At 37.6% G+C, this 12,979-nt stretch overlaps 1 pseudogene; it reads right to left on the bottom strand.

The window, feature by feature from the left end:
- Window positions 1-3,385: 3,385 nt before the first annotated feature.
- Window positions 3,386-6,782, bottom strand: LOC103598591 (annotated as a pseudogene).
- Window positions 6,783-12,979: the final 6,197 nt, after the last annotated feature.

The following is a 12,979-nucleotide window of genomic DNA, read 5'->3' as shown; positions in this document are numbered from 1 at the left end:
AGGCAGTAGTCAGTTGTAACTGATTTGCAGGTATTTTTTCTGTATAGAGAAAGCCTTTCCAGTTCTCTAGTCCTCCAGTTCACCATCCCTTTACAGCCTCTCCTGTGCTGAAGCTTAGTGGCAGTGGCCTTTTATCTATTCATCATTTTCCTTATTTTAGTCATCTTTCATTTAGTAGGTCAGACTGCCTGGCGTTTGAGTTTGCAACTCCAGCTGTAAAGGAAGGGCCTTCACTTATGGTATTACTTATTTCAAGAATAAAAACGTCATATTGAGTTCAATCATACAGTGCTGTGAAGAACTGTTTTGTCAAAAAGCGTGGTAATCTTCCATGATGTCACACTCAGAAGATGAATCCACCTCAGATATCTGTAGAGTCCCTTAACTCAGTGAGCTGCAGTTTTGTCATCTGAGCAGCCTGGATGATCATAGTATTCCCTGTCCTGTCTTCTTCCTGGGATTATGGTGAAATGTGGCAATGAAATACGAAAGAGTGTTGCAACCAGATTAGTTGTAGTAACTCTAAGGCATCAAGTTTTTTCTTCTGGAATGTAGATTTACTTTTCCTTTCCAATGACCTCTTACTCAAAGTTAAAAAATAAAGAAAAGAAAAGAAAAAACATACATGTCCATAGACAAGGGATACTCTGATTGGGATGGATTTTAAAAAGAATAAGAAAGATGCACATTGCCTTTTTAAATTGTAGAATATTTTGACATGAGTTTTTTTTTGGGGGGAAGGGAAATGATAGTAGTGAAAGAGAAAAGATATGAGAGTGAGGTGTAAAACAACCTCTGCTTACCAAATTTAGATTGAGCACATCAGATCTGAATTATTGTAGTCATCTATCTTTGGAGTCATGGTTTGCTTTTATTTTGTGAAATAAAAATTAATTTTCCATGAATTTGAAAAGTTTTTAGAAATTGTACCTCAGAGTTGTTTTCAATTTATTTGATTCAATTGGAACTCCTTTGATAAGCTCTCTACCTTATTTTTTTTCCTGAGAAATTTCTCTGTCATAGAGCAATTCCTGGTGATTGAATTAAAATTCTGTTCATTGCCATACGTGGGTCCTAGTGGATATTATGTATGTTCTGACAAAGTACCACACTGAGGATTTTTATCCCTCATTACTTTATCTTCATATCCAGAACAGTTGGGATCCTCAGTCCCATACTGCTATGTGCTATCTGCCACTCCACCCATTTGCCCATTTTTCAGAGCTTTTGTCACAAAACCAAAGGGTTTGCCATGAGGAGGGCAGCTGTAGTTGTGTATGGGGTTGGGGGAAAAAGTCCCTGGGTCCTGAAATTGGGAACAGAGTAACTATCATATGTCATTCCTACCAGAGAGGGAGTGAATTTAAGCTGGGGCCTCATTCTCTAATGTAAATATTTAGAACGTGTTTATATAGTTCTCCTTTAAAATTTTCAGTCATCTTGTATGAGCCTTTCATGAGTTTTGAAACTTCGATTTTATTTTCTGAATGTACATATTAATAAGAGTATAAACATTAATGTTTTTATTCTGATTCATTAACTGCCTAAGTTTCTTAGAATTTTTATTTTTTAATAATGACTACAACTAATTCTAGAGTTTAGCCTTAGTAACAAAAAGTCCCATTGTGTCTTGCACTGAAACAATTTTAGGAGAATGTCATTCAATGCCAGTAAATCTCACCGTGCCTCTAGTTTCTGTCTTTACTTGGTAGCCACTCAGATAATTTATCCCTTCCCATAGCCTCATCCCCACACTTTCTCCATCTGCTGATCATTTCACTGTATCAGCCACCTTCTGGAGACTTTAAACTCCCCATTTGTGATATAAATAAACTCCTCTATACCCTCTTCCTTTCACAGAACATTCCTCCTTGTGATATTTAGGACCTGGTTCTCTCCTAAGGACGCTGCTTTTCCAGCAGCTCGCCACATTCCACAGGGCCTGTCAGTGGCATCTGCATTCTTCATCTCCTTAAGGCCATTGCTAGGCCACTTCATTCCACCTTTTAAAACATTATCAGAAACGCTTCTTTAATTATACCTTTTACCTCTTCTCTTCACTGTCATTTACCAGCTTCTTGGTCACTCTGTCACATTCATTAAGGAATTTAGCACTCAGCCTTTGTTTCTTACTGAATTACTACCAGATCCTGGGAGGACTAAAGTAGGCATGTGCATCATAAATCCAGCACCCCAAATTCCCTTAACTTACTGACTGTGGGACTATAACATCTAAGATTGTTCCATGTTAAAAATCATAAAACTCTAGCATTCTCTTCTCATCCTTCTGTTTCTTTGATCTCTCCCTCTCCCTTTTTCTTTTTATACTTAATCCCTGATCTCATGTCCCTTGACTACCATTTTGTCAGCATCAGCTTCTACCTAGATTGACTTTCTTCCTGGCCTTGCCACACTACTTGGTTTATTATTTACTCACGAGTGTCCAAAATCTTCTTGTCTTTTGTATCTTTCCTACTTTTATTCAATATCCTCTTTACTTCAGTCTAGCCATTTTCTTTTTCAAATTATATATATAGGTAGCTAAATTGTATTAGTGAAAATCATATTATTGCCATGATGATATGGCCATAATGTAGCTTGGCTATTCTTTTCCTTTCCAGTCCACAGCTATTGTTCTGATTTTTATCACTCCTTAAACCTTCTACCCCACTTTTGACCTTGTACTTTCAGCAGCTGGCTTTGCTTTTTCAGAGGAAATAGAGACTCTCTAACATGAATACTGCAACACTGACCACCAGGCCAACTTAACATCAGCAGATATCCTTCTCTTCTGACTCAGATGAAGAGGTATGTTTTTTTCTGTCCACAGCTGATCCTATATGTGTCCTAGGTTCCATTTATTCTGTCTCCTCTGCGGCCTTGTTTCATCATTTAATCCTTTCTTTTATCTTCAGTATATCCCTTCCCCACCTCCCTGCACTGACTTCATTTCCCCTTTCCAACAATCAAAAAATCAGAAAAAAAGAAAAGCCCTCCACTTGGATTGATTATTCTCCCATTTTTGTGCTTGCTTGCATGCTCACTTGCTCTCTTTCCTTCCCCACCTCTCTTCTAATTCTCCTCTCCTTCACAGCCAAACTTGTAAAACAGATAATCTCGTTTTTCCTTCCCTTACCTATTAACTCTTCCACTCATGGTGTCCACCCACAGATTTCCACCACCTCTCATACCACCAAAAGCTTACTTTCTTTTTTTATTCTATAGGAAGATATTTTACTTTGAATACAAACACATAAAACCTTTGAAAACAGAGTCCACGTTTTCATATGAAGCTACGTTACAAAGAAAATACATGTACTACAAATGAAGATGCAAATACACTGCTTTATGGTAAAATTCTGGAAATCATATTTTCTCATTTTTACTATGCAGAATCAGAGTTGGAAAAATAATAATCTTTCTCTTCTTCATCTACAGATCTGTAGCACTTGTGAAAAGTTTTCCATTACCAGAATTTCCTCCTAACTCTTTGTTAAATGGAGTTTTCTTCTTAATATTGGGGTTGAGAAATTAGTTTCAACTGCTTTTCTCTTGGTGCTGCCCCAGACCATGCCACCTTTACTTTTATGTTTTTTTTTGCATACAAAAAACATTTATCACAATTATCCCTGTGGTTTTTGATTCTCTAAAGGTGTTGTATTGAAAAATCATCATGATCATTTTTTGGCAACAAGTCCAGAAAATTCTTCCCTTTGAGAGTTCCCACTTCAGCAGTTATCTTAATAGTTTGCTTCTTATCAGCATCACACCTCTCTTTCCATTTTGGCCTTTGAGATTGGCTGGCTTTTTCTTTGCTCTGAGTTTCTGGAATCCTTTTCCTTAGGGATCTTCCATGTATTTTCTCTAGCAGTTCTCAGCAGATGGAGAACCTATAGCCATAGTTACATCTGACCAGAAACCAGGTTTATGCTTTGGGAGAAATGAAAAAGCACCGTGAAGTTTTCGTAATTTCTTCTCATTCCATTCCTCATCCTGAATTGAATTAGGTAAACATTCTAACTGGTGCCCATGCCGTTAGGCTTATCAGATCCCATTGCCTCAGTAATTGGAAACTCATCTCTAACACCGGATTTCTGAAGAGGTTCTTATGGGCCGGCCCGGTGGCTCACTGCTACAGTGCGCCACTTGTGAGCGCGGCGGCGCTCCTGCCGAGGGTTCGGATCCCACATACAGACCGGCCGCTCACTGGCTGAGCGAGGTTGCGGGTGCAACACCGAGGGTTGTGATCCCGTTGCTGGTCCCGGTCCGGTACGGGCGCGACACTGAGGGTTGCGATCCATTGCCGGTCACGAAAAAAGACAAAAAGGAAAAAAATAAAAAATAAAAAAATGAAGAGGTTCTTAGCAGAAAATCTAGCTTTCTTTTTTGTCTGATATGATATTCAGTTTCAGTTTCAGATTTTGAAATCACTGGGAACTTGCCTGTGGTGTTTCTTGTGCTTTTTTACAGGTGAACCACTGTTTCTTTGGTATTCCTTGCTCTGGTTTTCTTAGCAACCCAAGTTTTCCTTCTAATTTCCTTTTCTGTTTCTATCTCTGTACTTGATAAGTCTGATGAGAACTGATGCTTGTAAAATGGCATAGCTACTTGATTTTTGATTTTCATCAGTTTTGACTACAAGCTTGTATTTTTCTTAAAGTCAGAGGTGATGACCATTTGTTCCTTTTTAGGTCTAAGTTTTTTGGGTTTTTTTTCTGGTTGACAATGAGCAAATCACATTCATTCCAGTCTTTCTTGTTTTTACTTTTATGATCCACATTGTACTCAACTGTATTTTATAAAGTATCTGTGGACTTATTCATGGGACTTATAGTTTTATGTAAGTCTGATGCACTTTCTTTGATTCTTTGGCACTGCAAACTCTGTTACTGCTTTAATGGTGCTGGAGGACAGTTTATACTTCATGCATACTTTATCACTTTTTTAGATTTAGGATTTAGATTTTTAGATTTAAAAGGCAATAGAATATAGCCTTACCTCTGATGACAGCCGTGCATTTTCTTTTTTAATCAAAATATCTGTTCCCTGGAGGTTAGAATATCAATGGATACATTTGATTCTTCAGTTCTCTCTTGCTTCTGACTTTTTGTTATCCTTTCATTTGTTCTCTCACAGTTTTTGAGTTTCTTTGAAGACAACGTTTTACATTGGTTTTTTTCCAGTTTCTGATTAGATAAGTCATATTTTCCTCCATTTGAATAGTATTATTTATTTGGTCATCTGGTACCCCTAAATGGTGGTTTATTTTGGCAATTGCTACAGCAAACATTTAATTCTGTAGCTCTTGGCAACCCACTGTTCTTATTCTTCAGTTCCAAGTTATGAAAATCCAAGCCACCAGTGGTGCAAGTGCTTTGAAGGACATCTGTTTGTTTTTCTCTAGTATCATTTTTTATTGATTTTTGTATGGCAGGGACAAATCTTCCAGTTTCTGTTTTTGTCTGGCCTTTCCCCTGTTCTTTTCGCCAGCCCTTTAATCTTACATTTTTAATCCTTCATGGCTTCCACCCCTCCTCAACTGGGAACTCAAGTATCCCACCACCAAGGAGTTTCTAATTGCTAAACCCTGTGTATCTTCTTAGGCCTCTTACCTGCACTTGGCTCTGTATACCAGTTCCCAGTCTTGAACTTTCCTTTCTTGTTTTCTCTAAAATCAGTTTCTGTTGTTCTTCTCCCACCTCTTAGATCTTTTTAAATTTCTGATGCCATTTTCTCTGCGATCTTGCTCTGATACCTTTTTCTACAGTTTTTTAGTCATTTTCTTCTCTTGACAAACAAGTTTTTCTTAAGAAAAACAAAAAACAAAACAAACCCTTTCATCTACTCTTTCTTTAATTTTTCCTCTCTAGGTTTTGTCCTTGATTCCTTTCTTTTCATTTTGTATTGTTCTCTGTGAGTAATCTATCTTCAACCACCATCTATAAGGAAATGACAACCAAATCTATTAGCCCAAACTTCTTACCTGAGCTCCAGACTTTTTGTGATACCCTTACCCTTCTTTTCATTTTGTATTGTTCTCTGTGAGTAATCTATCTTCAACCACCATCTATAAGGAAATAACAACCAAATCTATTAGCCCAAACTTCTTACCTGAGCTCCAGACTTTTTGTGATACCCTTACCCCAGTGTCCAAAGTACCCAGAATGCATACAGTTCAAAACCAACCTTTCCTCTCAAAACTTATTCTCTGTATTTCCTGTTTTGTGAATGAGGCCAGTATCTATTCAGTCATCCAAGTGAAAACTAGGAACAGTTCTGAAATTGTAATTTTTTAAAATATCCCATACACTGTCAGCAGGTTATTTGATTCTGCCTCATAAATAGCTCTTCTTTGCAGCCTCTGTTCTCATTGCTCTGCTTAGCAGCCATCATCTCTTAACATTAGCCTTCTAATTGATTTCCTTGTCTCCATCTTGTCTCCTTCTGGTTCATTCATTGTATTAACACAAGAAATACTTTCCTAAAATGCAGGCCTAGTCCCCTGCCTTCACTTCCCCAATACGATAAAATTTGTCCATATGGCAAAATCTGAGCTCTCTGCATGGCATATATAATCTATCTCCTTTCTTCTAAAGCTTTGTTTTTCTACCACTCTCCAGCATGCACACTATGCTAAAACCATTTCAAACTGCTCACTTTATCCTAGGCACAGCATGTGGCTTCATGTCTGCATGTCTTTGCATGTTTCATTCCTTGCTGGAATGCCATCCCCTTTTCCCCATAACGTTTCTGCTCAAGCATTACTTTCTTTGCGTTACCATCCCTAATTCCCTGTCTTACAGCACTGTATGGCAATTACTTTCCTGTCTTTCTCCCCGCGCCCAAACTAAAAACTGAGAGTTGATGCCAAATTTCTTCGTTCATTAGTGCTTAGTAGGTTTGTTGAATGAATAAAGGAGTAGCAAGTAGCACAGTGTCTTCAAGGAACAGTGAACCATGATTCCTGTATATGTTTGGTGATGATCAAATATTAACTTTGGGAAGGACCTTAGAGACAGTGTGGTCTAAACATATGTAGAAACTGAGGACCAGCAAGGGTAAAGGACTCAAGCACCTCTTCCTAAGGTACATGATACACATTGATGCCTTCATGCCTTTGCTTCTGTTCTTCACTCTGCCTAGAATGGGCTGACATATACTACTCATCCATGGGCCTTGTTTTTTCAGTGTTATCCTTGGACTATAAGCATGCTAATTACCGGGAGAGCTTATTTAATATTTTTTCCTTCTTTTTTTTTTGTGGCCGGCCGATATGGAATCTGAACCTGGGACCTTGGTGTTATAAGGCTATGCTCTAACCAACGAACTAATGGGCCAGCCACAAGGAGTGCTTATTTAAAATGCAGATTTCAGAACTCCTTCACAGAGTTTCTGAATCGGTCTTTAGAAAGGAATTCAGGAAATCCATTTTTACTAAAGTTGTATTATATTAACCTAAGAAAATCATCTCTACTTCCTCCACTCTCTTGCCCTTCAAAACAAAGAGAGAGGAGAGAGAGAAGAAAAAAGAACTTATTCCAAAATGAGAAAGGAACTGTGTTTGCATCTAGGTTTTAGCATACTGTTGCAGCTATCAATAAATCTTTTGTGATTTTCATCTTTGTTACTTAAAAAATAAGAGCAGACTGATGCAAAATTATATAGTATAGGACAAAATGTAATTGAAACTTAGATTGCTCATTCTTTAGCAGGATGACACTCCTGGAAAATACTATTCAGTTCAATTTGTTTTCATTGAGACTGTTGCATGTGTTTGATCGTGTGTGTGTATGTGAGAGAGAGGGAGAGTCAAAAGAAGAGGAGGAGGATTTTCAAAGGTATTCTTTTACATTTACCATTTTTTTACAGTTAGTGTTTGAGGGTAAGACCACTTTGAGGCCCCAAAAAAGAATTAGGCCCAGCTTGTTGCTATAATTTCTCCAAAGGACTGGTGCTGCCCTAAAGAGCAGTTGATCCCCCCAAACTTAAAAAATGAGGGCACTATGCAGATGAAAGTGTGAATGAAGGCTGCTGATTATACTACAGAGAAGTTAGGTTGGCTAACTCTCCCAGGTCAAGTCAGTAGCAGGCTGCCAAGTTTTCCTTAAATTTAATCCATTTCTGCCCTGGCAAAAACGAATGTGGCTTAGAGAAATTTATAGTCAGTAGTTAATGTTTTGGAGTTGAACAAAGTATTTATTTATTCCCCTCTCCCAATTTTAGCAATGGTATATACTCTTGGTAAGTCTACGTTTTTTAAGGTATATAGCATATAGGGTTTTACTTGAGTCTAAGTTGCTCTATAATTGGAACTTGATTCTCTTTGCATAAATCTTAATTTTTGTATTATGAAATAGATGCTACAATAATGTAAGGAATTTTTATGATCAGTTTTGGACCATAGTATTTATTACTGTAACCCAGTAAAGCTCTGTTAGCTTCCTTCTCTATTTTATTTTAATGAAGTGAGATTCAAATATAGCCATACTGTTAATCATTCCTGTTTAATTTTGTGGGAAGATTATCAAATTTAATGTTTTATTGTGCACAGCTTACACTGACCTTTGTTTCAGTACAGTAACTAATTATATCACATAAGTTTAATATATGATTTGAGTTATTGAAGTGTACAAAGCCTGTTTTAATAACACCACAGATATCAGTTATCTGGCAGATCAAATACATATTTTAAAAAGTACAAAATTGTCTGGCCAGTTGGCTCAGTTGGTTAGAGCACAGTCTTATAACATCAAAGTCACGGGTTTGGATCCCCATACTTGCCAGCTGCCCTTCCCTCCCCCCGCAAGAAGTACAAAGATCCTTTTTAATGGGAATCTAATCATGTAAAACTTTTCAGTGAATTGGGTGCATATTCTCCTGCATAATGTATCCGTGTATCTTCAAATACACTGATAACATACTGTTACTTTGCAAATTAGGAGTAACTTCAAGAGGTAATTAGGCTTGGAAGCTATGTCAGAAAAAGTTTTCATATCAACTCTTCTAGAATTTGCTGAGTAAACATCAGATGTTTTTCAGAATTCATTTGTTTCAATAATTTCCTACAGTCAAGTCAGTCTGTTTAGTCATTCTGGGAGTATGTTTTGAAGCTAAGTTCTTCTTGGCAAAATTCACTGAGATTCTTCCATTGAAGAGTTTTTATAGCCATAAAGCCAGGCCACAACTACATTTAACTGTTCTGTGTCATTGCCCATAAAATCTTTTTCAGAATACACTTGTCTGGGTCCCACCCTTGGCAATTCTGATTTAGCATAGATTGAGCCAGAGGCTTCTAATATTTCTGTAAAGGATTTTTGGAATTCTTATGTATACCGCTGGTTAGAAGCCACTCTTTTATGGGATAGAACTCAGATATTTATTTAAGCACTTATACTGAATAGGTGGATTTTTTCCCTATCTAGGCAAGAGTTCTAGCACCTTAACTTGCTCAGTAAGCTACCAACCTTATTGTCAAGCTTTAAGAAAAAATAGTGACCACTTACCACATGCTAGATTCTGTGGGATTGGCTCTTTATATCTGTGGGTCTCTAACTTGTCTGGATCCATTCTCAATAAGCAGTATACCACACACCAGATTCTTGTGAGAGAGAAAGATCTAGAATTGTCCTTTCTTAACTTTTTCTCAAAAGCTTGGCTGAAGGAAGTATTGTTGCAGAAGATCATTTCAAGGATGTGTACTCCATTCCTTCCTATGGATCAAGCTGGATCACTCAAACTTATATATTGGACTACATTACCTTAATTACTTCAAGAGTTTGTTTCACTGTGTCTTGCTGCTCATGTTAAATGTCATGCTCAATCATATGAATGATTTCTTTTAGGGTTCACTAATAGAAAATATTTTCTTTTTGATATTTTATAAATATTGTATAATAAATTATTTTTCTTTTTTTGCTTTTGCTTCTTGGAAACTGAGAGGTGAATGTGAAATTTAGTTAATACCCTGACTAGCCTTTATGATCTGTATTTTTCGATGTTTACGTGTTCTTGATTTTCTACTTATTGTTTATATTTTAAGTGGCTTAAAGTTATTTGTGAAATAAGTAAAATATATGCTAAATGAGGTTACTTGTCTGGCATTTTATTTCAGTTCAGTGTAATAGAAAGTTGTACTGCAGCAGTAACCAAAATCTTTGATAACTGGACTGTAGAGTAGGATGGGAAGTAGAATGAAATATATTTGAAATGGCTTTGAATAAATAAAAATGCTGTTAAGATTTGTTGCCTCTGTCTGATTATTTATTTGAATAGTTATATGAATTACCACATTAGCTTACAAGTTAATTTTCAACTTTGTTAGAAGCTTTAAAAATTCACATAGTTGTATGCTGAGGGTATTGGAGCACATTATACCACTAGGAATTTTTAATAAATGATACATTTTCTGGTTTGGATGATTCCAGTTGTAAAGACAGTGTACATATTATCTAGTTGTTTTTTTTTTTTTTGTCTTTTTCTGTGTCCGGCAACGGATCGCAACCCTCAGTGTTGCCCCCGTACCGGACCGGGGACCGGCAACGGGATTGCAACCCTTGGTGTTGCTCCCGCGCCTCGCTCAGCCAGTGAGCGGGAACCGGTCTGTATGTGGGATCCGAACCCTCGGGCGGGAGCGTTGCCGCGCTTCCCAAGCGGCGCACTATCCAGTGCGCCACTGGGCCGGCCCATATTATCTAGTTTTGATGGAACCTATAGTCAAGAAACATTGAAAAAAAAATAGCTGTGTAAACACTTCATACAGGTTTTAAAAAGGGAGGATGGCTATGCGTTATGTTGATTGGAGGTTTTGTACAGGACTTGAGTTAGGGCTTGAAGTGAGACTAGGATTTAGGTCAATGGTTCTCACCCAGGGGTTATTTTTATCTCCCAGGAGACATTCGACAGTGTCTGGAGACATATTTGGTTGTCGTAACCTGGAGCTGGGGGTACTACTAGCATTTAGTGGCTAGAGACCAGGAATGCTGCTAACCATTCTACATTGGGGACAGCCCCCTACAACAAAGAATTATTCACCCAAAATATCATTAGTTCCCAGTTGAGAAACCCTGTTTTAGATTGTCAAGGAGTCTAGGGAAAGACACAAAACATAGAAAGAAATGAACTTGTATTTGTTGCACTGTAAAGAGACCTGCTGGACTGGAGAGATGATGTGCAGGTGGGATCTGTGATGAAAGATAAGACTTAACATATGGGATGTCTGTGTGATACAGGGCCTTGAAGGAGTCTCACCAGATTTAAAGTTTATCCTGTAATGATAGCAGAATTAATGAAAGTTTCTATAACAATGAAGTGTAGGATGGGATAAATAGGGAGCATCTGAAAGGCAAAGGAGGAGATACATTATAAGAGTCCTTTGGGTGAAGTGATAAGATCAGAGTAAAGTAAGAATAAAAAGGAAGAAATGGATATAAAGTTGTTTCAATAACTAAGGTTAGCAATGAGATTAGAGGGTTTAAGAAAAGGGATGGCTCCTAAATATCTTTTTTTTTTAATCTCAGCACCACTCTTTTGTGCCCTAATCATTGAATTTCACTGTCCATCCCTTCTCTAATATGTCAGTTGTTTTGTAACACTGTCATTGCAGCTGCTGTTCTGGTTCTACTCTTTCTCCACCTACTTCTTTATCCAGTGAGTAGAAAACTTAGGGAACATGTAAGCCAAGGAGGCAGTACAGACAAAAAATGTACAGGGTTCAAACTTGGCAGGTAAAGTCTTGGCTTTAAGGCTGGTTTTAATTTTCGTAATATTCTTTCTTTTTAAAAAATACCCCTTGCTATCACTGACCCAATATTTGTTTAGATGGAATGTTGATCTATTTAGTTATATTCTAAAGTACAGTGATTTGGGTAGAACACTAGAGAAAAAAATCCTAGTGACTCTAATCTTTTAAAACGGTAGCTACTCCTATAATATAGGATTATGAAAATTTTAATTTTTATGTTAAGGCAGGTTTAGAAGGTTAGAAACCATTGAAATGAGAGTACTTTGGATTCTATTCTACTCCTGCTTTGATGGAGTTTGGATGTGTTGTCCCCTCCAAAACTCGTGTGGAAATTTGATCCCCAACGTGGCAGTGTTGGAAAATGATTGAGTATTGGGGGTGGATCCCTTATGAATGGATTAATGCTCTCCCTGGGGAAGGGGGGAGTAGTGAGTGAGGTCTCACTCTATGCTCTATTAGTTCACGCAGGAGCTGATTATCTAAGGGACCTTGGCACCTTCTCTCTCTCTTGCTTCCTCTCACCATGTGATCTGCTTGTACCCACCAGCTGCCTGCCGCTTTTCCTCCATGAGGAGAAGCAGCCTGAGGCCCGTGCCAGATGCAGCTGTCCTGGAATCGTAAGCCAAATAAACCTTTTTCCTTTATAAATTACCCAGTCTCAGGTATTTCTGTTATAGCAACACAAAACGGACTAATACATACCCCTTCCAACTACAAAGTTGTATCACAGCACAGAAATCAGGAAGAAACTCTAAGAAGTTTATATTTCCACCATGGGTGTAGTCTTCATCTTCTTTAGATAAAAGATTGCCTGCAGAGCATTGTTCTCTTAAGTAAAGCTAGAAGCTCAATGGTGAATCTGCCCTTTTCCTTTCTAAACAGTTTCCTGACCTTTGCTGCCTCTTTTGCCCAGATAGGGAATGTGCCTTAGAGTAGCTTCTGCTCTAGTTAGTTAGTTAATTCTAATCAACATTGTCTCACTTTTGGTTGCTCTTCATACTCACATGCGCTTATGCACACTTTTTTATTCTCAGCCATTTGAGTTAGTTGCAGCTGTCATAACAGTACATGCCTAAATGCTTAAGCATGTATCTCAAAAAAAGAAGGTATTTTCTTATATAATTATCACAGTCTGGAAATTAGACATTAATACAGTATTCTTACAGTCTATATTCAGCTTTCCCAGTATAATTATAACTGATTTTGGTTTTGGTCCAGGTTCTAATAAAGGTCATACAT

This window comes from Galeopterus variegatus, unplaced genomic scaffold (assembly GCF_000696425.1).
Source record: "Galeopterus variegatus unplaced genomic scaffold, G_variegatus-3.0.2 Scaffold2680, whole genome shotgun sequence".
NCBI lineage: Eukaryota > Metazoa > Chordata > Mammalia > Dermoptera > Cynocephalidae > Galeopterus > Galeopterus variegatus.
This window is presented reverse-complemented; position numbering and strand designations above follow the sequence as displayed.